We start from the raw sequence: 24,562 nt of genomic DNA, 5'->3' as shown, positions 1-24,562 counted from the left end.
GACGCAATGGTTAGCGCGTTCAGCTGTTAACCGAAAGGTTGGTGGTTCGAGCCCACCCGGAAGAGGTGTTGTGGGGTCTCAGATGTAGCGTGAAAAGTCATAACTTTTCCACAATACCTGACAACCATTTAAGTTCAGAGCTTCCGTGGCTCAATGGTTAGCGCGTTCGGCTGTTAACCGAAAGGTTGGTGGTTCTAGCCCACCCGGGATAGGTGTTGTGTGGTCTCAGATGTAGCGTGAAAAGTCATAACTTTTCCACAATACCTGACAACCATTTAATTTCTGAGCTTCCGTGGCGCAATGGTTAGCGCGCTCAGCTGTTATTCAAAAGGTTGGTGGTTCGAGCCCACCCGGGAGCGGTTTTGTGGGATCTCAAATGTAACGTAAAAAGCCAAAGTTTTTCCACAATACCTGACGACCATTTAATTTTTGGGCTTCCGTGGCGCAATGGTTAGCGCGTTCGGCTGTTAACTAATAGGTTGGTGGTTCGAGCCTATCCGGGAGTGGTTTTGTGAGGTCTCAGATGTAACGTAAAATGTCAGAGTTTTTCCACAATACCTGACGACCATTTAATTTTTTGGCTTCCGTGGCGCAATGGTTAGCGCGTTCGGCTGTTAACCGAAAGGTTGGTGGTTCGAGCCCAACCAGGAACTGTGTTGTGAGGTCTCAGATGTGACGTAAAAAGTTTATCTATTTCATGTTTACATTAGATTCGTTTCATAAGGGCCTAAGTCAACTAGCGACTTTTTAGCCCTGCTTCGCATAGATTTTTATAACAAAACAAATAATAAAATTCTAGTAGTTAAAACTGATAATAAATTAATAAATAAATTAATTTAAAAACAAAGTTAATAATAAAAACAAAGTTTAAATCAAAAAATCAAAAAAGTTGAGCCTATTATATTATTTCGATTAATTGAATCTTAAACAGCTAATCCAAATTGAAGAGGGTTATTATCATAAAGGGTTTATTATCTAGGAGTCCCAATTTAAATTCTTATCAGTTTTAATAATATAAGTTCTTTTAGTTTGAATTTGAATAGTTTAATATTATCGAAATCTCGTATTTCTTGGGGAAGGGTGTTAAATAACATCGGACCCATATAAAATACGGAATTTAATTTTTTCGAGGTGTTACACTTGCTTACACTAAGTGTATCTTTAGACCTAGTATAAACGATTTTCTTAGCTCTGATCGTAAAGAAGGAATTCGTTAATAAATCTCTATATAATAATGTTAATGTTACAAAGTTTACTACTTCGCTTATTTTTAACAGACGAGACTTTTCGAAGAGAGGTTCCGTATGAGCAAGGAAAGGAACATTATAAATATTTCTTATGGTGCGTTTTTGGATAATTTTTATTCTCTTAATGTTATGATTAGTAGTCCAACCCCAGATGGATATCCCGTATGTAAGGGCTGAGTAGAATAAGGAGTAGTAAATTTCAAATAGTGTAGCTCTCGGGACTAAGTTTTTGCAGTGATGTATTAGTCCACAGGCTTTAGCTAGTCCCTTACATACCATGTCGACTTGAATATTCCATTTTAAGTTTTCATTTAGCCAAATCCCCAAGTATTTATAATTTGTGACTCGTTTAAGAATACGACTATTAATAGTAACCTTTTCGTAAGTGTTTTTGTCGTTGCTGTTGTTGGAGAATATGATATATTCCGTTTTGTCTGTGTCAGAGTTTTTCCACAATACCTGACGAACGTTTAACTTTTGGGCTTCCGTAGCGCAATGGTTAGCGCGTTCAGCTGCTAACCGAAAGCTTGGTGGTTCGAGCCCACCCGGGAGAGATGTTGTGGGGTCTCAGATGTAACGTAAAAAGTCAAAGTTTTTCCAGAATACCTGACGACCATTTAATTTTTGGGCTTCCGTGGCGCAATGGTTAGCGCGTTCGGCTGTTAACCGAAAGGTTGGTTGTTCGGGCCCACCCAAGAGAGGTGTTGTGGGGTCTCAGATGTAGCGTGAAAAGTCATAACTTTTCCACAATACCTGACAACCATTTAATTTCTGAGCTTCCGTGGCGCAATGGTTAGCGCGCTCAGCTGTTATTCAAAAGGTTGGTGGTTCGAGCCCACCCGGGAGCAGTGTTGTGAGGTCTCAGATGTGATGTAAAAAGTCAGAGTTTTTCCACAATACCTGACGACCATTTAATTTTTGGGCTTCCGTGGCGCAATGGTTAGCGCGTTCGGCTGTTAACCGAAAGGTTGGTTGTTGAAAAAGCTAACGGTACGCAGTGTTCCTAAGTGGTCTCCCTCCCAAGTACTGACTGCGCTCGACGCTGCTTAACTTCGGTGATCGGACGAGAACCGGTGTTTTCAGCGTGATATGGCCGTTACCGAGAGCGCTAGTTAATAATTCGAATTTAAATTAAGAGAGTCAAAGTAACCTTCATCTATTTAAAACAATAACAAAAAGAAAATATGTTTGCTTTTTTCATATCTATTGGAATTTAAAAGAGGAAAAACAATTGAAAAAGCTAACGGTACGCAGTGTACCTAAGTGGTCTCTCTCCCAAGTACTGACTGCGCTCGACGCTCCTTAACTTCGGTGATCGGACGAGAACCGGTGTTTTCAGCGTGATATCGCCGTTGCCGAGAGTGCTACTTAATAATTCGAATTTAAAGTAAGTGAGACAAATTAACCTTCATCTTTATAAAACAATAATAAAATGAAGATATGTTTGCTTTTTTCATATCTGGTGGAATTTAAAAGAGGAAACAAAAAGGAAAAAGCCAACGGCACGCAGTGTTCCCAAGTACTGACTGCGCTCGACGCTGCTTAACTTCGGTTATCGGACGAGAACCGGTGTTTTCAGCGTGATATGGTCGTTGCCGAGAGTGCTAGTTAATAATTCGAATTTAGATTAAGTGAATTAAGTGAAACAAAGTAACCTTCATCTATTTAAAACAATAACAAAAAGAAAATATGTTTGCTTTTTTCATATCTATTGGAATTTAAAAGAGGAAAAAAAATTGAAAAAGCTAACGGTACGCAGTGTTCCTTAGTGGTCTCCCTCCCAAGTACTGACTGCGCTCGACGCTGCTTATCTTCGGTGATCGGACGAGAAGCGATGTTTTCAGCGTGATATGGCCGTTGCCGAGAGTGCCAGTTAATAATTCGAATTTGAATTAAGCTATACAAATTAACCTTCATCTTTTTAAAACAATAACAAAAAGAAAATATGTTTGCTTTTTTCATATCTGGTGGAATTTAAAAGAGGAAACAAAAAGGAAAAAGCCAACGGCACGCTGTGTTCCCAAGTACTGACTGCGCTCGACGCTGCTTAACTTCGGTGATCGGACGAGAACCGGTGTTTTCAGCGTGATATGGCCGTTGCCGAGAGTGCTAGTTAATAATTCGAATTTGAATTAAGTGAGACAAATTAACCTTCATCTTTTTAAAACAATAACAAAAAGAAAATATGTTTGCTTTTTTCATATCTGGTGGAATTTAAAATAGGAAAAAAATTGAGAAAGCTAACGGTACGCAGTGTTCCTAAGTGGTCTAACTCCCAAGTACTGACTGCGCTCGACGCTGCTTAACTTCGGTGATCGGACGAGAACCGGTGTATGCAGCGTGATATAGCCGTTTCCGACAGTGCTAGTTAATAATTTGAATTTAATTAACCCTCATCTTTATAAAACAATAACAAAAAGAAGATGTTTGCTTTTTTCATATCTGGTGAAAATTAAAAGAGGAAACAAAAAGGAAAAAGCCAACGGCACGCAGTGTTCCTAAGTGGTCTCTCTCCCAAGTACTGACTGCGCTCGACGCTGCTTAACTTCGGTGATCGGACGAGAACCGGTGTTTTAAGCGTGATATCACCGTTGCCGAGAGTGCTACTTAATAATTCGAATTTAAAGTAAGTGAGACAAATTAACCTTCATCTTTATAAAACAATAATAAAATGAAGATATGTTTGCTTTTTTCACATCTGGTGGAATTTAAAAGAGGAAACAAAAAGGAAAAAGCCAACGGCACGCAGTTTTCCCAAGTACTGACTGCGCTCGACGCTGCTTAACTTCGGTGATCGGACGAGAACCGGTGTTTTCAGCGTGATATGGTCGTTGCCGAGAGTGCTAGTTTATAATTCGAATTTAAATTAAGTGAGACAAATTAACCTTCATCTTTTTAAAACAATAACAAAAAGAAAATATGTTTGCTTTTTTCATATATATTGGAATTTAAAAGACAAAAAAAAAGTGAAAAAGCTAACGGCATGCAGTGTTCCTAAGTGGCCTCCCTCCCAAGTACTGACTGCGCTCGACGCTGCTTAACTTCGGCGATCGGACGAGAAGCGATGTTTTCAGCGTGATATGGCCGTTGCCAAGAGTGCTAGTTAATAATTCGAATTTGAATTAAGTGAGACAAATTAACCTTCATCTTTTTAAAACAATAACAAAAAGAAAATATGTTTGCTTTTTTCATATCTATTGGAATTTAAAAGAGGAAAAACAATTGAAAAAGCTAACGGTACGCAGTGTACCTAAGTGGTCTCTCTCCCAAGTACTGACTGCGCTCGACGCTCCTTAACTTCGGTGATCGGACGAGAACCGGTGTTTTCAGCGTGATATCGCCGTTGCCGAGAGTGCTACTTAATAATTCGAATTTAAAGTAAGTGAGACAAATTAACCTTCATCTTTATAAAACAATAATAAAATGAAGATATGTTTGCTTTTTTCATATCTGGTGGAATTTAAAAGAGGAAACAAAAAGGAAAAAGCCAACGGCACGCAGTGTTCCCAAGTACTGACTGCGCTCGACGCTGCTTAACTTCGGTTATCGGACGAGAACCGGTGTTTTCAGCGTGATATGGTCGTTGCCGAGAGTGCTAGTTAATAATTCGAATTTAGATTAAGTGAATTAAGTGAAACAAAGTAACCTTCATCTATTTAAAACAATAACAAAAAGAAAATATGTTTGCTTTTTTCATATCTATTGGAATTTAAAAGAGGAAAAAAAATTGAAAAAGCTAACGGTACGCAGTGTTCCTTAGTGGTCTCCCTCCCAAGTACTGACTGCGCTCGACGCTGCTTATCTTCGGTGATCGGACGAGAAGCGATGTTTTCAGCGTGATATGGCCGTTGCCGAGAGTGCCAGTTAATAATTCGAATTTGAATTAAGCTATACAAATTAACCTTCATCTTTTTAAAACAATAACAAAAAGAAAATATGTTTGCTTTTTTCATATCTGGTGGAATTTAAAAGAGGAAACAAAAAGGAAAAAGCCAACGGCACGCTGTGTTCCCAAGTACTGACTGCGCTCGACGCTGCTTAACTTCGGTGATCGGACGAGAACCGGTGTTTTCAGCGTGATATGGCCGTTGCCGAGAGTGCTAGTTAATAATTCGAATTTGAATTAAGTGAGACAAATTAACCTTCATCTTTTTAAAACAATAACAAAAAGAAAATATGTTTGCTTTTTTCATATCTGGTGGAATTTAAAATAGGAAAAAAATTGAGAAAGCTAACGGTACGCAGTGTTCCTAAGTGGTCTAACTCCCAAGTACTGACTGCGCTCGACGCTGCTTAACTTCGGTGATCGGACGAGAACCGGTGTATGCAGCGTGATATAGCCGTTGCCGACAGTGCTAGTTAATAATTTGAATTTAATTAACCCTCATCTTTATAAAACAATAACAAAAAGAAGATGTTTGCTATTTTCATATCTGGTGAAAATTAAAAGAGGAAACAAAAAGGAAAAAGCCAACGGCACGCAGTGTTCCTAAGTGGTCTCTCTCCCAAGTACTGACTGCGCTCGACGCTGCTTAACTTCGGTGATCGGACGAGAACCGGTGTTTTAAGCGTGATATCACCGTTGCCGAGAGTGCTACTTAATAATTCGAATTTAAAGTAAGTGAGACAAATTAACCTTCATCTTTATAAAACAATAATAAAATGAAGATATGTTTGCTTTTTTCACATCTGGTGGAATTTAAAAGAGGAAACAAAAAGGAAAAAGCCAACGGCACGCAGTTTTCCCAAGTACTGACTGCGCTCGACGCTGCTTAACTTCGGTGATCGGACGAGAACCGGTGTTTTCAGCGTGATATGGTCGTTGCCGAGAGTGCTAGTTTATAATTCGAATTTAAATTAAGTGAGACAAATTAACCTTCATCTTTTTAAAACAATAACAAAAAGAAAATATGTTTGCTTTTTTCATATATATTGGAATTTAAAAGACAAAAAAAAAGTGAAAAAGCTAACGGCATGCAGTGTTCCTAAGTGGCCTCCCTCCCAAGTACTGACTGCGCTCGACGCTGCTTAACTTCGGCGATCGGACGAGAAGCGATGTTTTCAGCGTGATATGGCCGTTGCCAAGAGTGCTAGTTAATAATTCGAATTTGAATTAAGTGAGACAAATTAACCTTCATCTTTTTAAAACAATAACAAAAAGAAAATATGTTTGCTTTTTTCATATCTGGTGGAATTTAAAAGAGGAAAAAAATTGAGAAAGCTAACGGTACGCAGTGTTCCTAAGTGGTCTCCCTCCCAAGTACTGACTGCGCTCGACGCTGCTTAACTTCGGTGATCGGACGAGAACCGGTGTATTCAGCGTGATATGGCCGTTGCCGACAGTGCTAGTTAATAATTTGAATTTAATTAACCTTCATCTTTATAAAACAATAACAAAAAGTAGATATGTTTGCTTTTTTCATATCTGGTGAAAATTAAAAGAGGAAACAAAAAGGAAAAAGCCAACGGCACGCAGTGTTCCTAAGTGGTCTCCCTCCCAAGTACTGACTGCGCTCGACGCTGCTTAACTTCTGTGATCGGACGAGAACCGGTGTTTTCAGCGTGATATCGCCGTTGCCGAGAGTGCTACTTAATAATTCGAATTTAAAGTAAGTGAGACAAATTAACCTTCATCTTTATAAAACAATAATAAAATGAAGATATGTTTGCTTTTTTCATATCTGGTGGAATTTAAAAGAGGAAACAAAAAGGAAAAAGCCAACGGCACGCAGTTTTCCCAAGTACTGACTGCGCTCGACGCTGCTTAACTTCGGTGATCGGACGAGAACCGGTGTTTTCAGTGTGATATGGTCGTTGCCGAGAGTGCTAGTTAATAATTCGAATTTGAATTAAGTGAATTAAGTGAAACAAAGTAACCTTCATCTATTTAAAACAATAACAAAAAGAAAATATGTTTGCTTTTTTCATATCTATTGGAATTTAAAAGAGGAAAAAAAATTGAAAAAGCTAACGGTACGCAGTGTTCCTTAGTGGTCTCCCTCCCAAGTACTGACTGCGCTCGACGCTGCTTAACTTCGGTGATCGGACGAGAACCGGTGTTTTCAGCATGATATCGCCGTTGCCGAGAGTGCTACTTAATAATTCGAATTTAAAGTAAGTGAGACAAATTAACCTTCATCATTATAAAACAATAATAAAATGAAGATATGTTTGCTTTTTTCATATCTGGTGGAATTTAAAAGAGGAAACAAAAAGGAAAAAGCTAACGGCACGCAGTGTTCCCAAGTACTGACTGCGCTCGACGCTGCTTAACTTCGGTTATCGGACGAGTACCGGTGTTTTCAGCGTGATATGGTCGTTGCCGAGAGTGCTAGTTTATAATTCGAATTGAAATTAAGTGAGACAAATTAACCTTCATATTTTTAAAACAATAACAAAAAGAAAATATGTTTGCTTTTTTCATATATATTGGAATTTAAAAGACAAAAAAAAAGTGAAAAAGCTAACGGCATGCAGTGTTCCTAAGTGGCCTCCCTCCCAAGTACTGACTGCGCTCGACGCTGCTTATCTTCGGTGATCGGACGAGAAGCGATGTTTTCAGCGTGATATGGCCGTTGCCGAGAGTGCCAGTTAATAATTCGAATTTGAATTAAGTGATACAAATTAACCTTCATCTTTTTAAAACAATAACAAAAAGAAAATATGTTTGCTTTTTTCATATCTGGTGGAATTTAAAAGAGGAAACAAAAAGGAAAAAGCCAACGGCACGCTGTGTTCCCAAGTACTGACTGCGCTCGACGCTGCTTAACTTCGGTGATCGGACGAGAACCGGTGTTTTCAGCAAGATATGGCCGTTGCCGAGAGTGCTAGTTAATAATTCGAATTTAAATTAAGTGAGACAAACTAACCTTTATCTATTTAAAACAATAACAAAAAGAAAATATGTTTGCTTTTTTTATATCTATTGGAATTTAAAAGAGGAAAAAAATTGAGAAAGCTAACGGTACGCAGTGTTCCTTAGTGGTCTCCCTCCCAAGTACTGACTGCGCTCGACGCTGCTTAACTTCGGCGATCGGACGAGAAGCGATGTTTTCAGCGTGATATGGCCGTTGCCAAGAGTGCTAGTTAATAATTCGAATTTGAATTAAGTGAGACAAATTAACCTTCATCTTTTTAAAACAATAACAAAAAGAAAATATGTTTGCTTTTTTCATATCTGGTGGAATTTAAAAGAGGAAAAAAATTGAGAAAGCTAACGGTACGCAGTGTTCCTAAGTGGTCTCCCTCCCAAGTACTGACTGCGCTCGACGCTGCTTAACTTCGGTGCTCGGACGAGAACTGGTGTATTCAGCGTGATATGGCCGTTGCCGACAGTGCTAGTTAATAATTTGAATTTAATTAACCTTCATCTTTATAAAACAATAACAAAAAGAAGATATGTTTGCTTTTTTCTTATCTGGTGAAAATTAAAAGAGGAAACAAAAAGGAAAAAGCCAACGGCACGCAGTGTTCCTAAGTGGTCTCCCTCCCAAGTACTGACTGCGCTCGACGCTGCTTACCTTCGGTGATCGGACGAGAACCGGTGTTTTCAGCGTGATATCGCCGTTGCCGAGAGTGCTACTTAATAATTCGAATTTAAAGTAAGTGAGACAAATTAACCTTCATCTTTATAAAACAATAATAAAATGAAGATGTGTTTGCTTTTTTCATATCTGGTGGAATTTAAAAGAGGAAACAAAAAGGAAAAAGCCAACGGCACGCAGTTTTCCCAAGTACTGACTGCGCTCGACGCTGCTTAACTTCGGTGATCGGACGAGAACCGGTGTTTTCAGCGTGATATGGTCGTTGCCGAGAGTGCTACTTTATAATTCGAATTTAAATTAAGTGAGACAAATTAACCTTCATCTTTTTAAAACAATAACAAAAAGAAAATATGTTTGCTTTTTTCATATCTGGTGGAATTTAAAAGAGGAAAAAAATTGAGAAAGCTAACGGTACGCAGTGTTCCTAAGTGGTCTCCCTCCCAAGTACTGACTGCGCTCGACGCTGTTTAACTTCGGTGATCGGACGAGAACCGGTGTATTCAGCTCGATATGGCCGTTGCCGACAGTGCTAGTTAATAATTTGAATTTAATTAACCTTCATCTTTATAAAACAATAACAAAAAGAAGATATATTTGCTTTTTTCATATCTGGTGAAAATTAAAAGAGGAAACAAAGAGGAAAAAGCCAACGGCACGCAGTGTTCAAAAGTACTGACTGCGCTCGACGCTGCTTAACTTCGGTGATCGGACGAGAACCAGTGTTTTCAGCAAGATATGGCCGTTGCCGAGAGCGCTAGCTAATAATTCGAATTTAAATTAAGTGAGACAAATTAACCTTCATCTTTTTAAAACAATAACAAAAAGAAAATATGTTTGCTTTTTTCATATCTATAGGAATTTAAAAGAGGAAAAAAAGTGAAAAAGCCAACGGCATGCAGTGTTCCTAAGTGGTCTCCCTCCCAAGTACTGACTGCGCTCGACGCTGCTTAACTTCGGTGATCGGACGAGAACCGGTGTATTCAGCGTGATATGGCCGTTGCCGACAGTGCTAGTTAATAATTTGAATTTAATTAACCTTCATCTTTATAAAACAATAACAAAAAGAAGATATGTTTGTTTTTCATATCTGGTGGAATTTAAGAGGAAACAAAAGTGAAAAAGCCAACGGCATGCAGTGTTCCTAAGTGGTCTCCCTCCCAAGTACTGACTGCGCTCGACGCTGCTTAAGTACGGTGATCGGACGAGAACCAGTGTTTTCAGCGTTATATGGCCGTTGCCGAGAGCGCTAGCTAATAATTCGAATTTAAATTAAGTGAGACAAATTAACCTTCATCTTTTTAAAACAATAACAAAAAGAAAAATGTTTGCTTTTTTCATATCTGGTGGAATTTAAAAGAGGAAACAAAAAGGAAAAAGCCAACGGCACGCAGTGTTCCCTAGTACTGACTGCGCTCGACGCTGCTTAACTTCGGTGATCGGACGAGAACCGGTGTTTTCAGCGTGACATGGTCGTTGCCGATAGTGCTAGTTAATAATTCGAATTTAAATTAAGTGAGACAAATTAACCTTCATCTTTTTAAAACAATAACAAAAAGAAAATGTGTTTGCTTTTTTCATATCTCTAGGAATTTAAAAGAGGAAAAAAAAGTGAAAAAGCTAACGGCAAGCAGTGTTCCTAAGTGGCCTCCCTCACAAGTACTGACTGCGCTCGACGCTGCTTAACTTCGGTGATCGGACGAGAACCGGTGTATTCAGCGTGATATGGCCGTTGCCGACAGTGCTAGTTAATAATTTGAATTTAATTAACCTTCATCTTTATAAAACAATAACAAAAAGAAGATATATTTGCTTTTTTCATATCTGGTGAAAATTAAAAGAGGAAACAAAAAGGAAAAAGCCAACGGCACGCAGTGTTCAAAAGTACTGACTGCGCTCGACGCTGATTAACTTCGGTGATCGGACGAGAACCGGTGTTTTCAGCGTGATATGGCCGTTGCCGAGAGTGCTAGTTAATAATTCGAATTTAAAGTAAGTGAGACAAATTAACCTTCATCTTTTTAAAACAATAACAAAAAGAAAATATGTTTGTTTTTTCATATCTATAGGAATTTAAAAGACAAATAAAAAGTGAAAAAGCTAACGGCATGCAGTGTTCCTAAGTGGCCTCCCTCCCAAGTACTGACTGCGCTCGACGCTGATTAACTTCGGTGATCGGACGAGAACCGGTGTTTTCAGCGTGATATGGCCGTTCCCGAGAGTGCTAGTTAATAATTCGAATTTAAAGTAAGTGAGACAAATTAACCTTCATCTTTTTAAAACAATAACAAAAAGAAAATATGTTTGCTTTTTTCATATCTATTGGAATTTAAAAGACAAATAAAAAGTGAAAAAGCTAACGGCATGCAGTGTTCCTAAGTGGCCTCCCTCCCAAGTACTGACTGCGCTCGACGCTGATTAACTTCGGTGATCGGACGAGAACCGGTGTTTTCAGCGTGATATGGCCGTTGCCGAGAGTGCTAGTGAATAATTCGAATTTGAAGTAAGTGAGACAAATTAACCTTCATCTTTTTAAAACAATAACAAAAAGAAAATATGTTTGCTTTTTTCATATCTATAGGAATTTAAAAGAGGAAAAAAAGTGAAAAAGCCAACGGCATGCAGTGTTCCTAAGTGGTCTCCCTCCCAAGTACTGACTGCGCTCGACGCTGCTTAACTTCGGTGATCGGACGAGAACCGTGGTTTTCAGCGTGATATGGCCGTTGCCGAAAGTGCTAGTTAATAATTCGAATTTAAATTAAGTGAGACAAATTAACCTTCATCTTTTTAAAACAATAACAAAAAGAAAATGTGTTTGCTTTTTTCATATCTCTAGGAATTTAAAAGAGGAAAAAAAAGTGAAAAAGCTAACGGCAAGCAGTGTTCCTAAGTGGCCTCCCTACCAAGTACTGACTGCGCTCGACGCTGCTTAACTTCGGTGATCGGACGAGAACCGGTGTATTCAGCGTGATATGGCCGTTGCCGAGAGTGCTAGTTAATAATTCGAATTTAAAGTAAGTGAGACAAATTAACCTTCATCTTTTTAAAACAATAACATAAAGAAAATATGTTTGCTTTTTTCATATCTATAGGAATTAAAAAGAGGAAAAAAAGTGAAAAAGCCAACGGCATGCAGTGTTCCTAAGTGTTCTCCCTCCCAAGTACTGACTGCGCTCGACGCTGCTTAACTTCGGTGATCGGACGAGAACCGGTGTATTCAGCGTGATATGGCCGTTGCCGACAGTGCCAGTTAATAATTTGAATTTAATTAACCTTCATCTTTATAAAACAATAACAAAAAGAAGATATATTTGCTTTTTTCATATCTGGTGGAATTTAAAAGAGGAAACAAAAAGGAAAAAGCCAACGGCACGCAGTGTTCAAAAGTACTGACTGCGCTCGACGCTGATTAACTTCGGTGATCGGACGAGAACCGGTGTTTTCAGCGTGATATGGCCGTTGCCGAGAGTGCTAGTTAATAATTCGAATTTAAAGTAAGTGAGACAAATTAACCTTCATCATTTTAAAACAATAACAAAAAGAAAATATGTTTGCTTTTTTCATATCTATAGGAATTTAAAAGAGGAAAAAAAGTGAAAAAGCCAACGGCATGCAGTGTTCCTAAGTGGTCTCCCTCCCAAGTACTGACTGCGCTCGACGCTGCTTAACTTCGGTGATCGGACGAGAACCGGTGTATTCAGCGTGATATGGCCGTTGCCGACAGTGCTAGTTAATAATTTGAATTTAATTAACCTTCATCTTTATAAAACAATAACAAAAAGAAGATATGTTTGTTTTTCATATCTGGTGGAATTTAAGAGGAAACAAAAGTGAAAAAGCCAACGGCACGCAGTGTTCCCTAGTACTGACTGCGCTCGACGCTGCTTAACTTCGGTGATCGGACGAGAACCGGTGTTTTCAGCGTGACATGGTCGTTGCCGAGAGTGCTAGTTAATAATTCGAATTTAAATTAAGTGAGACAAATTAACCTTCATCTTTTTAAAACAATAACAAAAAGAAAATATGTTTGCTTTTTTCATATCTATTGGAATTTAAAAGACAAATAAAAAGTGAAAAAGCTAACGGCATGCAGTGTTCCTAAGTGGCCTCCTTCCCAAGTACTGACTGCGCTCGACGCTGATTAACTTCGGTGATCGGACGAGAACCGGTGTTTTCAGCGTGATATGGCCGTTGCCGAGAGTGCTAGTTAATAATTCGAATTTAAAGTAAGTGAGACAAATTAACCTTCATCTTTTTAAAACAATAACAAAAAGAAAATATGTTTGCTTTTTTCATATCTATTGGAATTTAAAAGACAAATAAAAAGTGAAAAAGCTAACGGCATGCAGTGTTCCTAAGTGGCCTCCCTCCCAAGTACTGACTGCGCTCGACGCTGATTAACTTCGGTGATCGGACGAGAACCGGTGTTTTCAGCGTGATATGGCCGTTGCCGAGAGTGCTAGTTAATAATTCGAATTTAAAGTAAGTGAGACAAATTAACCTTCATCTTTTTAAAACAATAACAAAAAGAAAATATGTTTGCTTTTTTCATATCTATAGGAATTTAAAAGAGGAAAAAAGTGAAAAAGCCAACGGCATGCAGTGTTCCTAAGTGGTCTACCTCCCAAGTACTGACTGCGCTCGACGCTGCTTAACTTCGGTGATCGGACGAGAACCGGTGTATTCAGCGTGATATGGCCGTTGCCGACAGTGCTAGTTAATAATTTGAATTTAATTAACCTTCATCTTTATAAAACAATAACAAAAAGAAGATATGTTTGTTTTTCATATCTGGTGGAATTTAAGAGGAAACAAAAGTGAAAAATCCAACGGCACGCAGTGTTCCCTAGTACTGACTGCGCTCGACGCTGCTTAACTTCGGTGATCGGTCGAGAACCGGTGTTTTCAGCGTGACATGGTCGTTGCCGAGAGTGCTAGTTAATAATTCGAATTTAAATTAAGTGAGACAAATTAACCTTCATCTTTTTAAAACAATAACAAAAAGAAAATATGTTTGCTTTTTTCATATCTATTGGAATTTAAAAGACAAATAAAAAGTGAAAAAGCTAACGGCATGCAGTGTTCCTAAGTGGCCTCCTTCCCAAGTACTGACTGCGCTCGACGCTGATTAACTTCGGTGATCGGACGAGAACCGGTGTTTTCAGCGTGATATGGCCGTTGCCGAAAGTGCTAGTTAATAATTCGAATTTAAATTAAGTGAGACAAATTAACCTTCATCTTTTTAAAACAATAACAAAAAGAAAATATGTTTGCTTTTTTCATATCTATTGGAATTTAAAAGACAAATAAAAAGTGAAAAAGCTAACGGCATGCAGTGTTCCTAAGTGGCCTCCCTCCCAAGTACTGACTGCGCTCGACGCTGCTTAACTTCGGTGATCGGACGAGAACCGGTGTTTTCAGCGTGATATGGCCGTTGCCGAGAGTGCTAGTTAATAATTCGAATTTAAAGTAAGTGAGACAAATTAACCTTCATCTTTTTAAAACAATAACAAAAAGAAAATATGTTTGCTTTTTTCATATCTATAGGAATTTAAAAGAGGAAAAAAAGTGAAAAAGCCAACGGCATGCAGTGTTCCTAAGTGGTCTCCCTCCCAAGTACTGACTGCGCTCGACGCTGCTTAACTTCGGTGATCGGACGAGAACCGGTGTATTCAGCGTGATATGGCCGTTGCCGACAGTGCTAGTTAATAATTTGAATTTAATTAACCTTCATCTTTATAAAACAATAACAAAAAGAAGATATGTTTGTTTTTCATATCTGGTGGAATTTAAGAGGAAACAAAAGTGAAAAAGCCAACGGCATGCAGTGTTCCTAAGTGGTCTCCCTCCCAAGTACTGACTGCGCTCGACGCTGCTTAACTTCGGTGATCGGACGAGAACCAGTGTTTTCAGCGTGATATGGCCGTTGCCGAGAGCGCTAGCTAAAAATTCGAATTTAAATTAAGTGAGACAAATTAACCTTCATCTTTTTAAAACAATAACAAAAAGAAAAATGTTTGCTTTTTTCATATCTGGTGGAATTTAAAAGAGGAAACAAAAAGGAAAAAGCCAACGGCACGCAGTGTTCCCTAGTACTGACTGCGCTCGACGCTGCTTAACTTCGGTGATCGGACGAGAACCGGTGTTTTCAGCGTGACATGGTCGTTGCCGAGAGTGCTAGTTAATAATTCGAATTTAAATTAAGTGAGACAAATTAACCTTCATCTTTTTAAAACAATAACAAAAAGAAAATATGTTTGCTTTTTTCATATCTATTGGAATTTAAAAGACAAATAAAAAGTGAAAAAGCTAACGGCATGCAGTGTTCCTAAGTGGCCTCCCTCCCAAGTACTGACTGCGCTCGACGCTGCTTAACTTCGGTGATCGGACGAGAACAGTGGTTTTCAGCGTGATATGGCCGTTGCCGAAAGTGCTAGTTAATAATTCGAATTTAAATTAAGTGAGACAAATTAACCTTCATCTTTTTAAAACAATAACAAAAAGAAAATGTGTTTGCTTTTTTCATATCTCTAGGAATTTAAAAGAGGAAAAAAAAGTGAAAAAGCTAACTGCAAGCAGTATTCCTAAGTGGCCTCCCTACCAAGTACTGACTGCGCTCGACGCTGCTTAACTTCGGTGATCGGACGAGAACCGGTGTATTCAGCGTGATATGGCCGTTGCCGACAGTGCTAGTTAATAATTTGAATTTAATTAACCTTCATCTTTATAAAACAATAACAAAAAGAAGATATATTTGCTTTTTTCATATCTGGTGAAAATTAAAAGAGGAAACAAAAAGGAAAAAGCCAACGGCACGCAGTGTTCAAAAGTACTGACTGCGCTCGACGCTGATTAACTTCGGTGATCGGACGAGAACCGGTGTTTTCAGCGTGATATGGCCGTTGCCGAAAGTGCTAGTTAATAATTCGAATTTAAATTAAGTGAGACAAATTAACCTTCATCTTTTTAAAACAATAACAAAAAGAAAATATGTTTGCTTTTTTCATATCTATTGGAATTTAAAAGACAAATAAAAAGTGAAAAAGCTAACGGCATGCAGTGTTCCTAAGTGGCCTCCCTCCCAAGTACTGACTGCGCTCGACGCTGCTTAACTTCGGTGATCGGACGAGAACCGGTGTTTTCAGCGTGATATGGCCGTTGCCGAGAGTGCTAGTTAATAATTCGAATTTAAAGTAAGTGAGACAAATTAACCTTCATCTTTTTAAAACAATAACAAAAAGAAAATATGTTTGCTTTTTTCATATCTATAGGAATTTAAAAGAGGAAAAAAAGTGAAAAAGCCAACGGCATGCAGTGTTCCTAAGTGGTCTCCCTCCCAAGTACTGACTGCGCTCGACGCTGCTTAACTTCGGTGATCGGACGAGAACCGGTGTATTCAGCGTGATATGGCCGTTGCCGACAGTGCTAGTTAATAATTTGAATTTAATTAACCTTCATCTTTATAAAACAATAACAAAAAGAAGATATGTTTGTTTTTCATATCTGGTGGAATTTAAGAGGAAACAAAAGTGAAAAAGCCAACGGCATGCAGTGTTCCTAAGTGGTCTCCCTCCCAAGTACTGACTGCGCTCGACGCTGCTTAACTTCGGTGATCGGACGAGAACCGGTGTTTTCAGCGTGACATGGTCGTTGCCGAGAGTGCTAGTTAATAATTCGAATTTAAATTAAGTGAGACAAATTAACCTTCATCTTTTTAAAACAATAACAAAAAGAAAATATGTTTGCTTTTTTCATATCTATTGGAATTTAAAAGACAAATAAAAAGTGAAAAAGCTAACGGCATGCAGTGTTCCTAAGTGGCCTCCCTCCCAAGTACTGACTGCGCTCGACGCTGCTTAACTTCGGTGATCGGACGAGAACAGTGGTTTTCAGCGTGATATGGCCGTTGCCGAAAGTGCTAGTTAATAATTCGAATTTAAATTAAATGAGACAAATTAACCTTCATCTTTTTAAAACAATAACAAAAAGAAAATGTGTTTGCTTTTTTCATATCTCTAGGAATTTAAAAGAGGAAAAAAAAGTGAAAAAGCTAACGGCAAGCAGTGTTCCTAAGTGGCCTCCCTCCCAAGTACTCACTGCGCTCGACGCTGCTTAACTTCGGTGATCGGACGAGAACCGGTGTATTCAGCGTGATATGGCCGTTGCCGACAGTGCTAGTTAATAATTTGAATTTAATTAACCTTCATCTTTATAAAACAATAACAAAAAGAAGATATATTTGCTTTTTTCATATCTGGTGAAAATTAAAAGAGGAAACAAAAAGGAAAAAGCCAACGGCACGCAGTGTTCAAAAGTACTGACTGCGCTCGACGATGCTTAACTTCGGTGATCGGACGAGAACCAGTGTTTTCAGCGTGATATGGCCGTTGCCGAGAGCGCTAGCTAATAATTCGAATTTAAATTAAGTGAGACAAATTAACCTTCATCTTTTTAAAACAATAACAAAAAGAAAATATGTTTTCTTTTTTCACATCTGGTGGAATTTAAAGAGGAAACAAAAAGGAAAAAGCCAACGGCACGCAGTGTTACCTAGTACTGACTGCGCTCGACGCTGCTTAACTTCGGTGATCGGACGAGAACCGGTGTTTTCAGCGTGATATGGTCGTTGCCGAGAGTGCTAGTTAATAATTCGAATTTAAATTAACTGAGACAAATTAACCTTCATCTTTTTAAAACAATAACAAAAAGAAAATATGTTTGCTTTTTTCATATCTATTGGAATTTAAAAGACAAAAAAAAGTGAAAAAGCTAACGGCATGCAGTGTTCCTAAGTGGCCTCCCTCCCAAGTACTGACTGCGCTCGACGCTGATTAACTTCGGTGATCGGACGAGAACCGGTGTTTTCAGCGTGATATGGCCGTTGCCGAGAGTGCTAGTTAATAATTCGAATTTAAAGTAAGTGAGACAAATTAACCTTCATCATTATAAAACAATAACAAAAAGAAAATATGTTTGCTTTTTTCATATCTGGTGGAATTTAAAAGAGGAAACAAAAAGGAAAAAGCCAACGGCACGCTGTGTTCCCAAGTACTGACTGCGCTCGACGCTGCTTAACTTCGGTGATCGGACGAGAACTGTTGTTTTCAGCGTGATATGGCCGTTGCCGACAGTGCTAGTTAATAATTTGAATTTAATTAACTTTCATCTTTATAAAACAATAACAAAAAGAAGATATGTTTGCTTTTTTCATATCTGGTGAAAATTAAAAGAGGAAACAAAAAGGAAAAAGCCAACGGCACGCAGTGTTCAAAAGTACTGACTGCGCTCGACGCTGCTTAACTTCGGTGATCGGACGAGAACCAGTGTTTTCAGCGTGATATGGCTGTTGCCGAGAGCGCTAGCTAATAATTCGAATTTAAATTAAATGAGACAAATTAACCTTCATCTTTTTAAAACAATAACAAAAAGAAAATGTGTTTGCTTTTTTCATATCTCTAGGAATTTAAAAGAGGAAAAAAAAGTGAAAAAGCTAACGGCAAGCAGTGTTCCTAAGTGGCCTCCCTCCCAAGTACTCACTGCGCTCGACGCTGCTTAACTTCGGTGATCGGACGAGAACCGGTGTATTCAGCGTGATATGGCCGTTGCCGACAGTGCTAGTTAATAATTTGAATTTAATTAACCTTCATCTTTATAAAACAATAACAAAAAGAAGATATATTTGCTTTTTTCATATCTGGTGAAAATTAAAAGAGGAAACAAAAAGGAAAAAGCCAACGGCACGCAGTGTTCAAAAGTACTGACTGCGCTCGACGATGCTTAACTTCGGTGATCGGACGAGAACCAGTGTTTTCAGCGTGATATGGCCGTTGCCGAGAGCGCTAGCTAATAATTCGAATTTAAATTAAGTGAGACAAATTAACCTTCATCTTTTTAAAACAATAACAAAAAGAAAATATGTTTTCTTTTTTCACATCTGGTGGAATTTAAAGAGGAAACAAAAAGGAAAAAGCCAACGGCACGCAGTGTTACCTAGTACTGACTGCGCTCGACGCTGCTTAACTTCGGTGATCGGACGAGAACCGGTGTTTTCAGCGTGATATGGTCGTTGCCGAGAGTGCTAGTTAATAATTCGAATTTAAATTAACTGAGACAAATTAACCTTCATCTTTTTAAAACAATAACAAAAAGAAAATATGTTTGCTTTTTTCATATCTATTGGAATTTAAAAGACAAAAAAAAGTGAAAAAGCTAACGGCATGCAGTGTTCCTAAGTGGCCTCCCTCCCAAGTACTGACTGCGCTCGACGCTGATTAACTTCGGTGATCGGACGAGAACCGGTGTTTTCAGCGTGATATGGCCGTTGCCGAGAGTGCTAGTTAATAATTCGAATTTAAAGTAAGTGAGACAAATTAACCTTCATCATTATAAAACAATAACAAAAAGAAAATATGTTTGCTTTTTTCATATCTGGTGGAATTTAAAAGAGGAAACAAAAAGGAAAAAGCCAACGGCACGCTGTGTTCCCAAGTACTGACTGCGCTCGACGCTGCTTAACTTCGGTGATCGGACGAGAACTGTTGTTTTCAGCGTGATATGGCCGTTGCCGACAGTGCTAGTTAATAATTTGAATTTAATTAACTTTCATCTTTATAAAACAATAACAAAAAGAAGATATGTTTGCTTTTTTCATATCTGGTGAAAATTAAAAGAGGAAACAAAAAGGAAAAAGCCAACGGCACGCAGTGTTCAAAAGTACTGACTGCGCTCGACGCTGCTTAACTTCGGTGATCGGACGAGAACCAGTGTTTTCAGCGTGATATGGCTGTTGCCGAGAGCGCTAGCTAATAATTCGAATTTAAATTAAGTGAGACAAATTAACCTTCATCTTTTTAAAACAGTAACAAAAAGAAAATATGTTTGCTTTTTTCATATCTATAGGAATTTAAAAGAGGAAAAAAAAGTGAAAAAGCCAACGGCAAGCAGTGTTCCTAAGTGGTCTCCCTCCCAATTACTGACTGCGCTCGACGCTGCTTAACTTCGGTGATCGGACGAGAACTGTTGTTTTCAGCGTGATATGGCCGTTGCCGACAGTGCTAGTTAATAATTTGAATTTCATTAACCTTCATCTTTATAATTCAATAACAAAAAGAAGATATGTTTGCTTTTTTCATATCTGGTGGAAATTAAAAGAGGAAACAAAAAGGAAAAAGCCAACGGCAAGCAGTGTTCCCTAGTACTGACTGCGCTCGACGCTGCTTAACTTCGGCGATCGGACGAGAACCGGTGTTTTCAGCGTGATATGGTCGTTGCCGAGAGTGCTAGTTAATAATTCGAATTTGAATTAAGTGAGAAAAATTAACCTTCATCTTTTTAAAACAATAACAAAAAGAAAATATGTTTGCTTTTTTCATATCTGATGGAATTTAAAAGAGGAAACAAAAAGGAAAAAGCCAACGGCACGCTGTGTTCCCAAGTACTGACTGCGCTCGACGCTGCTTAACTTCGGTGATCGGACGAGAACCGGTGTTTTCAGCGTGATATGGCCGTTGCCGAGAGTGCTAGTTAATAATTCGAATCTAAATTAAGTGAGACAAACTAACCTTTATCTATTTAAAACAATAACAAAAAGAAAATATGTTTGCTTTTTTTATATCTATTGGAATTTAAAAGAGGAAAAAAATTGAGAAAGCTAACGGTACGCAGTGTTCCTAAGTGGTCTCCCTCCCAAGTACTGACTGCGCTCGACGCTGCTCAACTTCGGTGATCGGACGAGAACCGGTGTATTCAGCGTGATATGGCCGTTGCCGAAAGTGCTAGTTAATAATTTGAATTTAATTAACCTTCATCTTTATAATTCAATAACAAAAAGAAGATATGTTTGCTTTTTTCATATCTGGTGGAAATTAAAAGAGGAAACAAAAAGGAAAAAGCCAACGGCACGCAGTGTTCTAAAGTACTGACTGCGCTCGACGCTGCTTAACTTCGGTGACCGGACAAGAACCAGTGTTTTCAGCGTGATATGGCCGTTGCCGAGAGCGCTAGCTAATAATTTGAATTTAAATTAAGTGAGACAAATTAACCTTCATCTTTTTAAAACAATAACAAAAAGAAAATATGTTTGCTTTTTTATATCTGGTGGAATTTAAAAGAGGAAACAAAAAGGAAAAAGCCAACGGCACGCAGTGTTCCCTAGTACTGACTGCGCTCGACGCTGCTTAACTTCGGTGATCGGACGAGAACCGGTGTTTTCAGCGTGATATGGTCGTTGCCGAGAGTGCTAGTTAATAATTCGAATTTGAATTAAGTGAGAAAAATTAACCTTCATCTTTTTAAAACAATAACAAAAAGAAAATATGTTTGCTTTTTTCATATCTGATGGAATTTAAAAGAGGAAACAAAAAGGAAAAAGCCAACGGCACGCTGTGTTCCCAAGTACTGACTGCGCTCGACGCTGCTTAACTTCGGTGATCGGACGAGAACCGGTGTTTTCAGCGTGATATGGCCGTTGCCGAGAGTGCTAGTTAATAATTCGAATCTAAATTAAGTGAGACAAACTAACCTTTATCTATTTAAAACAATAACAAAAAGAAAATATGTTTGCTTTTTTTATATCTATTGGAATTTAAAAGAGGAAGAAAATTGAGAAAGCTAACGGTACGCAGTGTTCCTAAGTGGTCTCCCTCCCAAGTACTGACTGCGCTCGACGCTGCTTAACTTCGGTGATCGGACGAGAACCGGTGTATTCAGCGTGATATGGCCGTTGCCGACAGTGCTAGTTAATAATTTGAATTTAATTAACCTTCATCTTTATAATTCAATAACAAAAAGAAGATATGTTTGCTTTTTTCATATCTGGTGGAAATTAAAAGAGGAAACAAAAAGGAAAAAGCCAACGGCACGCAGTGTTCTAAAGTACTGACTGCGCTCGACGCTGCTTAACTTCGGTGACCGGACAAGAACCAGTGTTTTCAGCGTGATATGGCCGTTGCCGAGAGCGCTAGCTAATAATTTGAATTTAAATTAAGTGAGACAAATTAACCTTCATCTTTTTAAAACAATAACAAAAAGAAAATATGTTTGCTTTTTTCATATCTGGTGGAATTTAAAAAAGGAAACAAAAAGGAAAAAGCCAACGGCACGCAGTATTCCCTAGTACTGACTGCGCTCGACGCTGCTTAACTTCGGTGATCGGACGAGAACCGGTGTTTTCAGCGTGATATGGTCGTTGCCGAGAGTGCTAGTTAATAATTCGAATTTGAATTAAGTGAGAAAAATTAACCTTCATCTTTTTAAAACAATAACAAAAAGAAAATATGTTTGCTTTTTTCATATCTGGTGGAAATTAAAAGAGGAAACAAAAAGGAAAAAGCCAACGGCACGCAGTGTTCTAAAGTACTGACTGCGCTCGACGCTGCTTAACTTCGGTGACCGGACAAGAACCAGTGTTTTCAGCGTGATACGGCCGTTGTCGAGAGTGCTAGTTAATAATTCGAATTTAAAGTAAGTGAGACAAATTAACCTTCATCTTTATAAAACAATAACAAAATGAAGATATGTTTGCTTTTTTCATATCTGGTGGAATTTAAAAGAGGATACAAAAAGGAAAAAGCCAACGGCACGCTGTGTTCCCAAGTACTGACTGCGCTCGACGCTGCTTAACTTCGGTGATCGGACGAGAACCGGTGTTTTCAGCGTGATATGGCCGTTGCCGAGAGTGCTAGTTAATAATTCGAATTTAAATTAAGAGAGACAAATTAACCTTCATCTTTATAAAAGAATAATAATATGAAGATATGTTTGCTTTTTTCATATCTGGTGGAATTTAAAAGAGGAAACAAAAAGGAAAAAGCCAACGGCACGCAATGTTCCCAAGTACTGACTGCATTCGACGCTGCTTAACTTCGGTGATCGGACGAGAACCGGTGTTTTCAGCTTGATATGGTCGTTGCCGAGAGTGCTAGTTAATAATTCGAATTTGAATTAAGTGAGGCAAATTAACATTCATCTATTTAAAACAATAACAAAAAGAAAATATGTTTGCTTTTTTCATATCTATTGGAATTTAAAAGAGGAAAAAAAATTGAAAAAGCTAACGGTACGCAGTGTTCCTAAGTGGTCTCCCTCCCAAGTACTGACTGCGCTCGACGCTGCTTAACTTCGGTGATCGGACGAGAACCGGTGTTTTCAGCATGATATGGCCGTTGACGAGAGTGCTAATTAATAATTCGAATTTAAATTAAGAGAGACAAATTAACCTTCATCTTTTTAAAACAATAACAAAAAGAAAATATGTTTGCTTTTTTCATATCTATTGGAATTTAAAAGACAAAAAAAGGTGAAAAAGCTAACGGCAAGCAGTGTTCCTAAGTGGCCTCCCCCCAAGTACTGACTGCGCTCGACGCTGCTTAACTTCGGTGATCGGACGAGAACCGGTGTTTTAAGCGTGATATGGTCGTTGCCGAGAGTGCTAGTTAATAATTCGAATTTAAATTAAGTGAGACAAATTAACCTTCATCTTTATAAAACAATAACAAAAAGAAAATATGTTTGCTTTTTTCATATCTGGTGGAATTTAAAAGAGGAAACAAAAAGGAAAAAGCCAACGGCACGCAGTGTTCCCTAGTACTGACTGCGCTCGACGCTGCTTAACTTCGGTGACCGGACGAGAACCAGTGTTTTCAGCGTGATATGGCCGTTGCCGAGAGCGCTAGCTAATAATTTGAATTTAAATTAAGTGAGACAAATTAACCTTCATCTTTTTAAAACAATAACAAAAAGAAAATATGTTTGCTTTTTTCATATCTGTTGGAATTTAAAAGAGGAATCAAAAAGGAAAAAGCCAACGGCACGCAGTGTTCCCTAGTACTGACTGCGCTCGACGCTGCTTAACTTCGGTGATCGGACGAGAACCGGTGTCTTCAGCGTGATATGGTCGTTGCCGAGAGTGCTATTTAATATTTCGAATTTAAATTAAGTGAGACAAATTAACCTTCATCTTTTTAAAACAATAACAAAAAGAAAATATGTTTGCTTTTTTCATATCTATTGGAATTTAAAAGACAAAAAAAAGTGAAAAAGCTAACGGCATGCAGTGTTCCTAAGTGGCCTCCCTCCCAAGTACTGACTGCGCTCGACGCTGATTAACTTCGGTGATCGGACGAGAACCGGTGTTTTCAGCGTGATATGGCCGTTGCCGAGAGTGCTAGTTAATAATTCGAATTTAAAGTAAGTGAGACAAATTAACCTTCATCTTTATAAAAGAATAATAATATGAAGATATGTTTGCTTTTTTCATATCTGGTGGAATTTAAAAGAGGAAACAAAAAGGAAAAAGCCAACGGCACGCAGTGTTCCCAAGTACTGACTGCGCTCGACTCTGCTTAACTTCGGTGATCGGACGAGAACCGGTGTTTTCAGCGTGATATGGTCGTTGCCGAGAGTGCTAGTTAATAATTCGAATTTGAATTAAGTGAGGCAAATTAACATTCATCTATTTAAAACAATAACAAAAAGAAAATATGTTTGCTTTTTTCATATCTATTGGAATTTAAAAGAGGAAAAAAATTGAAAAAGCTAACGGTACGCAGTGTTCCTAAGTGGTCTCCCTCCCAAGTACTGACTGCGCTCGACGCTGCTTAACTTCGGTGATCGGACGAGAACCGGTGTTTTCAGCGTGATATTGCCGTTGCCGAGAGTGCTAATTAATAATTCGAATTTAAATTAAGAGAGACAAATTAACCTTCATCTTTTTAAAACAATAACAAAAAGAAAATATGTTTGCTTTTTTCATATCTTTTGGAATTTAAAAGACAA

The 24,562-nt window shown here is 38.4% G+C and overlaps 3 non-coding genes and 82 pseudogenes across 3 annotated transcripts; 1 reads left to right on the top strand and 84 right to left on the bottom strand.

The window, feature by feature from the left end:
• The first annotated feature begins 1,728 nt into the window (after positions 1–1,728).
• On the top strand, positions 1,729–1,801 carry TRNAS-GCU (transfer RNA serine (anticodon GCU)). The gene has a single exon. It is a non-coding gene; the product is annotated as a tRNA-Ser (tRNA).
• Positions 1,802–2,229: 428 nt separating this feature from the next.
• Positions 2,230–2,348, bottom strand: LOC149619570 (5S ribosomal RNA). The gene has a single exon (XR_016375701.1). It is a non-coding gene; the product is annotated as a 5S ribosomal RNA (ribosomal RNA).
• A 137-nt stretch (positions 2,349–2,485) lies between these two features.
• On the bottom strand, positions 2,486–2,604 carry LOC149619569 (5S ribosomal RNA; annotated as a pseudogene).
• Positions 2,605–2,741: 137 nt separating this feature from the next.
• LOC149619568 (5S ribosomal RNA) lies at positions 2,742–2,844 on the bottom strand (annotated as a pseudogene).
• Positions 2,845–2,990: 146 nt separating this feature from the next.
• LOC149619567 (5S ribosomal RNA) lies at positions 2,991–3,109 on the bottom strand (annotated as a pseudogene).
• Positions 3,110–3,246: 137 nt separating this feature from the next.
• On the bottom strand, positions 3,247–3,349 carry LOC149619566 (5S ribosomal RNA; annotated as a pseudogene).
• Positions 3,350–3,485: 136 nt separating this feature from the next.
• On the bottom strand, positions 3,486–3,604 carry LOC149619565 (5S ribosomal RNA; annotated as a pseudogene).
• A 120-nt stretch (positions 3,605–3,724) lies between these two features.
• Positions 3,725–3,843, bottom strand: LOC149619564 (5S ribosomal RNA; annotated as a pseudogene).
• A 137-nt stretch (positions 3,844–3,980) lies between these two features.
• Positions 3,981–4,083, bottom strand: LOC149619563 (5S ribosomal RNA; annotated as a pseudogene).
• Positions 4,084–4,220: 137 nt separating this feature from the next.
• On the bottom strand, positions 4,221–4,339 carry LOC149619562 (5S ribosomal RNA; annotated as a pseudogene).
• Positions 4,340–4,476: 137 nt separating this feature from the next.
• Positions 4,477–4,595, bottom strand: LOC149619561 (5S ribosomal RNA; annotated as a pseudogene).
• Positions 4,596–4,732: 137 nt separating this feature from the next.
• On the bottom strand, positions 4,733–4,835 carry LOC149619560 (5S ribosomal RNA; annotated as a pseudogene).
• A 146-nt stretch (positions 4,836–4,981) lies between these two features.
• LOC149619559 (5S ribosomal RNA) lies at positions 4,982–5,100 on the bottom strand (annotated as a pseudogene).
• A 137-nt stretch (positions 5,101–5,237) lies between these two features.
• Positions 5,238–5,340, bottom strand: LOC149619558 (5S ribosomal RNA; annotated as a pseudogene).
• A 136-nt stretch (positions 5,341–5,476) lies between these two features.
• LOC149619557 (5S ribosomal RNA) lies at positions 5,477–5,595 on the bottom strand (annotated as a pseudogene).
• A 120-nt stretch (positions 5,596–5,715) lies between these two features.
• LOC149619556 (5S ribosomal RNA) lies at positions 5,716–5,834 on the bottom strand (annotated as a pseudogene).
• Positions 5,835–5,971: 137 nt separating this feature from the next.
• Positions 5,972–6,074, bottom strand: LOC149619555 (5S ribosomal RNA; annotated as a pseudogene).
• Positions 6,075–6,211: 137 nt separating this feature from the next.
• On the bottom strand, positions 6,212–6,330 carry LOC149619554 (5S ribosomal RNA; annotated as a pseudogene).
• Positions 6,331–6,466: 136 nt separating this feature from the next.
• Positions 6,467–6,585, bottom strand: LOC149619553 (5S ribosomal RNA; annotated as a pseudogene).
• A 122-nt stretch (positions 6,586–6,707) lies between these two features.
• On the bottom strand, positions 6,708–6,826 carry LOC149619552 (5S ribosomal RNA; annotated as a pseudogene).
• Positions 6,827–6,963: 137 nt separating this feature from the next.
• LOC149619551 (5S ribosomal RNA) lies at positions 6,964–7,066 on the bottom strand (annotated as a pseudogene).
• Positions 7,067–7,212: 146 nt separating this feature from the next.
• Positions 7,213–7,331, bottom strand: LOC149619550 (5S ribosomal RNA; annotated as a pseudogene).
• A 377-nt stretch (positions 7,332–7,708) lies between these two features.
• LOC149619549 (5S ribosomal RNA) lies at positions 7,709–7,827 on the bottom strand (annotated as a pseudogene).
• A 137-nt stretch (positions 7,828–7,964) lies between these two features.
• Positions 7,965–8,067, bottom strand: LOC149619548 (5S ribosomal RNA; annotated as a pseudogene).
• A 136-nt stretch (positions 8,068–8,203) lies between these two features.
• Positions 8,204–8,322, bottom strand: LOC149619547 (5S ribosomal RNA; annotated as a pseudogene).
• A 136-nt stretch (positions 8,323–8,458) lies between these two features.
• LOC149619546 (5S ribosomal RNA) lies at positions 8,459–8,577 on the bottom strand (annotated as a pseudogene).
• A 122-nt stretch (positions 8,578–8,699) lies between these two features.
• On the bottom strand, positions 8,700–8,818 carry LOC149619545 (5S ribosomal RNA; annotated as a pseudogene).
• Positions 8,819–8,955: 137 nt separating this feature from the next.
• On the bottom strand, positions 8,956–9,058 carry LOC149619544 (5S ribosomal RNA; annotated as a pseudogene).
• Positions 9,059–9,194: 136 nt separating this feature from the next.
• Positions 9,195–9,313, bottom strand: LOC149619543 (5S ribosomal RNA; annotated as a pseudogene).
• A 122-nt stretch (positions 9,314–9,435) lies between these two features.
• Positions 9,436–9,538, bottom strand: LOC149619542 (5S ribosomal RNA; annotated as a pseudogene).
• Positions 9,539–9,674: 136 nt separating this feature from the next.
• On the bottom strand, positions 9,675–9,793 carry LOC149619541 (5S ribosomal RNA; annotated as a pseudogene).
• A 118-nt stretch (positions 9,794–9,911) lies between these two features.
• LOC149619540 (5S ribosomal RNA) lies at positions 9,912–10,030 on the bottom strand (annotated as a pseudogene).
• Positions 10,031–10,166: 136 nt separating this feature from the next.
• LOC149619539 (5S ribosomal RNA) lies at positions 10,167–10,269 on the bottom strand (annotated as a pseudogene).
• A 137-nt stretch (positions 10,270–10,406) lies between these two features.
• LOC149619538 (5S ribosomal RNA) lies at positions 10,407–10,525 on the bottom strand (annotated as a pseudogene).
• A 122-nt stretch (positions 10,526–10,647) lies between these two features.
• LOC149619537 (5S ribosomal RNA) lies at positions 10,648–10,750 on the bottom strand (annotated as a pseudogene).
• A 136-nt stretch (positions 10,751–10,886) lies between these two features.
• On the bottom strand, positions 10,887–11,005 carry LOC149619536 (5S ribosomal RNA; annotated as a pseudogene).
• A 137-nt stretch (positions 11,006–11,142) lies between these two features.
• Positions 11,143–11,261, bottom strand: LOC149619535 (5S ribosomal RNA; annotated as a pseudogene).
• Positions 11,262–11,397: 136 nt separating this feature from the next.
• LOC149619534 (5S ribosomal RNA) lies at positions 11,398–11,516 on the bottom strand (annotated as a pseudogene).
• Positions 11,517–11,653: 137 nt separating this feature from the next.
• On the bottom strand, positions 11,654–11,772 carry LOC149619533 (5S ribosomal RNA; annotated as a pseudogene).
• A 136-nt stretch (positions 11,773–11,908) lies between these two features.
• Positions 11,909–12,027, bottom strand: LOC149619532 (5S ribosomal RNA; annotated as a pseudogene).
• Positions 12,028–12,149: 122 nt separating this feature from the next.
• Positions 12,150–12,252, bottom strand: LOC149619531 (5S ribosomal RNA; annotated as a pseudogene).
• Positions 12,253–12,388: 136 nt separating this feature from the next.
• Positions 12,389–12,507, bottom strand: LOC149619530 (5S ribosomal RNA; annotated as a pseudogene).
• A 118-nt stretch (positions 12,508–12,625) lies between these two features.
• LOC149619529 (5S ribosomal RNA) lies at positions 12,626–12,728 on the bottom strand (annotated as a pseudogene).
• Positions 12,729–12,865: 137 nt separating this feature from the next.
• Positions 12,866–12,984, bottom strand: LOC149619528 (5S ribosomal RNA; annotated as a pseudogene).
• Positions 12,985–13,121: 137 nt separating this feature from the next.
• LOC149619527 (5S ribosomal RNA) lies at positions 13,122–13,240 on the bottom strand (annotated as a pseudogene).
• A 135-nt stretch (positions 13,241–13,375) lies between these two features.
• On the bottom strand, positions 13,376–13,494 carry LOC149619526 (5S ribosomal RNA; annotated as a pseudogene).
• Positions 13,495–13,852: 358 nt separating this feature from the next.
• Positions 13,853–13,971, bottom strand: LOC149619525 (5S ribosomal RNA; annotated as a pseudogene).
• A 137-nt stretch (positions 13,972–14,108) lies between these two features.
• Positions 14,109–14,227, bottom strand: LOC149619524 (5S ribosomal RNA; annotated as a pseudogene).
• A 136-nt stretch (positions 14,228–14,363) lies between these two features.
• On the bottom strand, positions 14,364–14,482 carry LOC149619523 (5S ribosomal RNA; annotated as a pseudogene).
• Positions 14,483–14,600: 118 nt separating this feature from the next.
• LOC149619522 (5S ribosomal RNA) lies at positions 14,601–14,719 on the bottom strand (annotated as a pseudogene).
• A 136-nt stretch (positions 14,720–14,855) lies between these two features.
• LOC149619521 (5S ribosomal RNA) lies at positions 14,856–14,958 on the bottom strand (annotated as a pseudogene).
• Positions 14,959–15,095: 137 nt separating this feature from the next.
• LOC149619520 (5S ribosomal RNA) lies at positions 15,096–15,214 on the bottom strand (annotated as a pseudogene).
• Positions 15,215–15,351: 137 nt separating this feature from the next.
• LOC149619519 (5S ribosomal RNA) lies at positions 15,352–15,470 on the bottom strand (annotated as a pseudogene).
• A 122-nt stretch (positions 15,471–15,592) lies between these two features.
• LOC149619518 (5S ribosomal RNA) lies at positions 15,593–15,695 on the bottom strand (annotated as a pseudogene).
• A 137-nt stretch (positions 15,696–15,832) lies between these two features.
• LOC149619517 (5S ribosomal RNA) lies at positions 15,833–15,951 on the bottom strand (annotated as a pseudogene).
• Positions 15,952–16,087: 136 nt separating this feature from the next.
• Positions 16,088–16,206, bottom strand: LOC149619516 (5S ribosomal RNA; annotated as a pseudogene).
• Positions 16,207–16,324: 118 nt separating this feature from the next.
• On the bottom strand, positions 16,325–16,443 carry LOC149619515 (5S ribosomal RNA; annotated as a pseudogene).
• A 137-nt stretch (positions 16,444–16,580) lies between these two features.
• On the bottom strand, positions 16,581–16,699 carry LOC149619514 (5S ribosomal RNA; annotated as a pseudogene).
• A 137-nt stretch (positions 16,700–16,836) lies between these two features.
• LOC149619513 (5S ribosomal RNA) lies at positions 16,837–16,955 on the bottom strand (annotated as a pseudogene).
• Positions 16,956–17,077: 122 nt separating this feature from the next.
• Positions 17,078–17,180, bottom strand: LOC149619512 (5S ribosomal RNA; annotated as a pseudogene).
• Positions 17,181–17,316: 136 nt separating this feature from the next.
• LOC149619511 (5S ribosomal RNA) lies at positions 17,317–17,419 on the bottom strand (annotated as a pseudogene).
• Positions 17,420–17,555: 136 nt separating this feature from the next.
• On the bottom strand, positions 17,556–17,674 carry LOC149619510 (5S ribosomal RNA; annotated as a pseudogene).
• Positions 17,675–18,036: 362 nt separating this feature from the next.
• On the bottom strand, positions 18,037–18,139 carry LOC149619509 (5S ribosomal RNA; annotated as a pseudogene).
• A 137-nt stretch (positions 18,140–18,276) lies between these two features.
• LOC149619508 (5S ribosomal RNA) lies at positions 18,277–18,395 on the bottom strand (annotated as a pseudogene).
• Positions 18,396–18,517: 122 nt separating this feature from the next.
• Positions 18,518–18,620, bottom strand: LOC149619507 (5S ribosomal RNA; annotated as a pseudogene).
• A 136-nt stretch (positions 18,621–18,756) lies between these two features.
• LOC149619506 (5S ribosomal RNA) lies at positions 18,757–18,859 on the bottom strand (annotated as a pseudogene).
• Positions 18,860–18,995: 136 nt separating this feature from the next.
• LOC149619505 (5S ribosomal RNA) lies at positions 18,996–19,114 on the bottom strand (annotated as a pseudogene).
• A 362-nt stretch (positions 19,115–19,476) lies between these two features.
• LOC149619504 (5S ribosomal RNA) lies at positions 19,477–19,579 on the bottom strand (annotated as a pseudogene).
• Positions 19,580–19,716: 137 nt separating this feature from the next.
• On the bottom strand, positions 19,717–19,835 carry LOC149619503 (5S ribosomal RNA; annotated as a pseudogene).
• A 362-nt stretch (positions 19,836–20,197) lies between these two features.
• Positions 20,198–20,300, bottom strand: LOC149619502 (5S ribosomal RNA; annotated as a pseudogene).
• Positions 20,301–20,436: 136 nt separating this feature from the next.
• LOC149619501 (5S ribosomal RNA) lies at positions 20,437–20,555 on the bottom strand (annotated as a pseudogene).
• A 122-nt stretch (positions 20,556–20,677) lies between these two features.
• Positions 20,678–20,780, bottom strand: LOC149619500 (5S ribosomal RNA; annotated as a pseudogene).
• Positions 20,781–20,916: 136 nt separating this feature from the next.
• On the bottom strand, positions 20,917–21,019 carry LOC149619499 (5S ribosomal RNA; annotated as a pseudogene).
• Positions 21,020–21,156: 137 nt separating this feature from the next.
• LOC149619498 (5S ribosomal RNA) lies at positions 21,157–21,259 on the bottom strand (annotated as a pseudogene).
• A 136-nt stretch (positions 21,260–21,395) lies between these two features.
• On the bottom strand, positions 21,396–21,514 carry LOC149619497 (5S ribosomal RNA; annotated as a pseudogene).
• A 122-nt stretch (positions 21,515–21,636) lies between these two features.
• Positions 21,637–21,739, bottom strand: LOC149619496 (5S ribosomal RNA; annotated as a pseudogene).
• Positions 21,740–21,876: 137 nt separating this feature from the next.
• On the bottom strand, positions 21,877–21,979 carry LOC149619495 (5S ribosomal RNA; annotated as a pseudogene).
• Positions 21,980–22,356: 377 nt separating this feature from the next.
• Positions 22,357–22,459, bottom strand: LOC149619494 (5S ribosomal RNA; annotated as a pseudogene).
• Positions 22,460–22,836: 377 nt separating this feature from the next.
• On the bottom strand, positions 22,837–22,955 carry LOC149619493 (5S ribosomal RNA). Its single transcript, XR_016375603.1, has one exon. It is a non-coding gene; the product is annotated as a 5S ribosomal RNA (ribosomal RNA).
• Positions 22,956–23,091: 136 nt separating this feature from the next.
• Positions 23,092–23,209, bottom strand: LOC149619492 (5S ribosomal RNA; annotated as a pseudogene).
• Positions 23,210–23,346: 137 nt separating this feature from the next.
• Positions 23,347–23,449, bottom strand: LOC149619491 (5S ribosomal RNA; annotated as a pseudogene).
• Positions 23,450–23,586: 137 nt separating this feature from the next.
• On the bottom strand, positions 23,587–23,689 carry LOC149619490 (5S ribosomal RNA; annotated as a pseudogene).
• A 136-nt stretch (positions 23,690–23,825) lies between these two features.
• LOC149619489 (5S ribosomal RNA) lies at positions 23,826–23,944 on the bottom strand (annotated as a pseudogene).
• A 137-nt stretch (positions 23,945–24,081) lies between these two features.
• Positions 24,082–24,184, bottom strand: LOC149619488 (5S ribosomal RNA; annotated as a pseudogene).
• A 136-nt stretch (positions 24,185–24,320) lies between these two features.
• On the bottom strand, positions 24,321–24,439 carry LOC149619487 (5S ribosomal RNA; annotated as a pseudogene).
• Positions 24,440–24,562: the final 123 nt, after the last annotated feature.

This window comes from Phalangium opilio, unplaced genomic scaffold (genome assembly GCF_054372755.1).
Source record: "Phalangium opilio isolate 3A_F unplaced genomic scaffold, DU_Popi_V2 ptg000209l_1, whole genome shotgun sequence".
Lineage (NCBI taxonomy): Eukaryota > Metazoa > Arthropoda > Arachnida > Opiliones > Phalangiidae > Phalangium > Phalangium opilio.
The sequence above is the reverse complement of the archived record's forward strand: the minus strand, read 5'-3'. Positions and strand labels throughout refer to the sequence as shown.